This window comes from Triturus cristatus, chromosome 2_2, assembly GCF_964204655.1.
Source record: "Triturus cristatus chromosome 2_2, aTriCri1.1, whole genome shotgun sequence".
Classification (NCBI taxonomy): Eukaryota; Metazoa; Chordata; class Amphibia; order Caudata; family Salamandridae; genus Triturus; species Triturus cristatus.
Window position 1 is genome coordinate 1,264,373,119 of NC_140582.1, and position 3,545 is coordinate 1,264,376,663.

Sequence of the window (3,545 nt, forward strand, 5' to 3'; positions counted from 1 at the left end):
CTGAGATTGTGAACCTCCACATGCCATGGCATGGGATTATCTGTGTCCCAGTGTAAGTGAACAGCCAGACGCAACACAGGAGTGACATACATCCACACATCAGCAGAAGTAGGATGTCGATTGCAGAGACTGGTAGCGGAACACTAGAGCCACAGGTCACATGACATTACACTAGGACAGCCCACACACCTTGCCATGAAGGTGTACATGTGATGACTCACCACACATTCATAAAGAGGATGCAGACATGTCCTTGTTACGCTACTCCGTGTCCCATGCATACATACGCACCTCACATCCGATACCACATGTGGCATGGTGTGCGGAACAGTGTGCCATGTCAATCTACACACAGACACATGTTGGTTGCTGCAACAGCTGCTGCTTTTGAGGGAACTCCAACATCAACCTAATGGGAACCCCCCACACATACATGACATAGTCACATCGTGCACCGTGGGTAGTGAAATGTCAGGTGTGGTGACCCCTGTACCGGGCCTCAGGGGACACTTGCGTGTGTTGTTGTCCGTGCCATGCCAGTAACGCCAATCCCAAGTGTGCAGTACGACATGCACACATGTCAAAGGAGTCAAGGGCATGCCTGGCACACATTGCACCGTCACACATTATATGTGTACACATCTCATCATACATCTGGTGCCTACTCGACTCAGGAGTAATGTGCCACATCACAGCCTTTCACACCTGTGCCCCACCCATGTAGTACTGCCCAGACAATGCCTTGATGTCCATCCATGGACAAGTATGTCAGCCCTATTCCTTCCTAGTGCTGCCTGTCACCACTGTGATGTGTGAAAAGCACCGTACTTTCGCAAAGAGGGCCTGTGTACGTTCCCGTATCACTATGGGAGTGCTGCCATATGTGTACCCATAGTGATAGTGAGCGTACAGGCATGTGTACGGTCCGTATCACTATGGGTACGCATACGCGAGAACACCCATAGTGATAGTGAGCGTACAGGCGTGTGTACGGTCCGTATCACTATGGGTACGCATACGCGAGAACGCGTACACACGCCTGTAAGCTCACTATCACTATGGGTGTTCTCGCGTATGCGTACTCATGGTGGTACGGAGCGTACACACGCCTGTACGCTCACTATCACTATGGGTGTTCTCACGTATGCGTACCCATAGTGATACGGACCGTACACACGCCTGTATGCTCACTATCACTATGGGTGTTCTCGCGTATGCGTACTCATGGTGGTACGGACCGTACACACGCCTGTACGCTTACTATCACTATGGGTGTTCTCGCGTATGCGTACCCATAGTGATACGGACCGTACACACGCCTGTACGCTCACTATCACTATGGGTGTTCTCGCGTATGCGTACCAATAGTGATACGGAACGTACACACGCTTGTACGCTCACTATCACTATGAGTACTCATACGCGAGAACACCCATAGTGATAGTGAGCATACAGGCCTGTGTACGGTCCGTACCACCATGAGTACGCATACGCGAGAACACCCATAGTGATAGTGAGCGTACAGGCGTGTGTACGCTCCGTATCACTATGGGTACGCATACGCGAGAACACCCATAGTGAGACGGGCCGTACACGCGTGTGTACGCTCCGTACCACTATGGGTGTTCTCGCGTATGCGTACTCATGGTGGTACGGACCGTACACACGCCTGTACGGGCCGTTGATATGAATTTGGGGTACCCTAGGGCCCCGGAACGCACCGTACCTGTGTGTGAAGCTCCAAATTACATAGGGGACACATGAGGGACAAGTATAAAGGCCTACATGCATGCTGGTTGTCATGGAGACCAAGTTTAAAGTTTGAATTTGTTCCAGAAGGTGCACAGCAGAAGTCAGTTGGAATGAATCTACTTTGTTGCAATGTGTTTGTGGAGTTGACATCATGCTGAAGAAAAAAACACAATAAGAACCCACTGACTGTGCTAGGTTTGAAGGGATTGGAGGAAACATAGGATGCAAATGTGAATGACCAATCACTCTGTACTCCTGTGCATGAAACACGCCAGCAAGGCAGATATAAGGTAGCCAGGTCCCATGAGGGAGCACTGGCCTGCACATCTTTGTATTCCACGACCCAGCTGCTGCTACTGATTCCCTGGAACCATGTCAAGGGCTGTGTAGAGGTCACAGCCTTTCACCCTGGAGGAGAACCTGGCTTTGCTGGATGTGATCCTCCCACAGTACCCCTTGATGTATGGGCGACCAGGGTATCAGGTGAGTGCAGAGTCCACTGGCACAGACTGTGTCCCTTTTTTGTGACTGTGACTTCTGGCATTGTGTCCAGGTGTGGCACACATGCTATGTACTGTAGGGGGGGTCCCGGGGGGGGAATGCCTGATGTCTCCCAGCCAGAGCATGATGTGGTGCATGTCTGCCGTCCTCACTTGCATTGTGTTTACTGTGACAATCACTGCATGGTGCATGCCACATTCTGCCTGTCTTACCCTCATGGGAATGTAGCCTCTACAGTCCTCATGTGATTATGTGGTCAGCCCAGTGTGACAGGTGACTGTACCCACAGATGTGTGTTAGTTCTGTGTACCTGTGCTGAGAGTGTCCACATGATGTGGGCGTACCCTGGACATCGGTGTGTGTGTAAGTCCCCTGTCATGTGGGTGGGTGCATATGTGGGGTGTGGCACCCGGGCTGCATGAGGGATGGATATTAGGCCTGGGCGGTAAATTCCGTTCCGTTCGCGGAATTTGCGAAATTTGGGTAATTTTGCGTTCCGCGGAGAACGCGAAATTGCAAAAAAATCTACGTTCCGCAACTTCGCGAAATTTTTTGCTTGTTCGCGTTCTCAAATGCGTGTTCGCGAGATATTTCACCCCGAGCACACAAACAGCGATCGCGAACAGGAAAAAAGTATCGCGAACAAGCAATTCCGCGTGTTCGCGGAATTTCTGCATGTTCACGGAGATTTTTTACCGTTTCGCGGAGATTTGCGTAATGCGATTACGCAAATTCCGCCCACCCCTAATGGATATACCCTGCCCATGTAATGTGAGCAGGGAGCAGTGCTGTATGTCTGACGTGCAGAGCCAGCCCCACACCTGTGAGCCCCCCCCGTCTAGTGGCACATGTGCAGAGTGAGTTTTGTCACAGCATTTGGCAATGGAAGGTGAATGTCCTGTGCCTGTGTGTGTCTGTGTACTCTGCTGCGGTAGCGTCAGTGGCCTGTGGCATGTGACTGCTTAGAGGTGCTGCACATTATCCTGGTGTACCTTGTGATGCACAGTGTGAGCCTGGATCATTGATTGTGTAGTTGCCTTCATTCCACCTGTGTACTTTCAATGGCACGTACTGCTTTTGCCCTTCCCCAGAGGATGATGTCCCTATGACAAAGGTGCAATGTGTTGGATGCATACTATGCCTTGTTGTACACAGCACATTTGTTCTAATATGTCTCTCTGTGACATGTGCCTGGTGTATTGATGTAGTGTCACTTGTTCATCCTCACAGGTGGGCGCCTCTGCCAAGAAGCAGATATGGCTGACTGCCGTCAGTGCCGTGAGGAGTGCGGA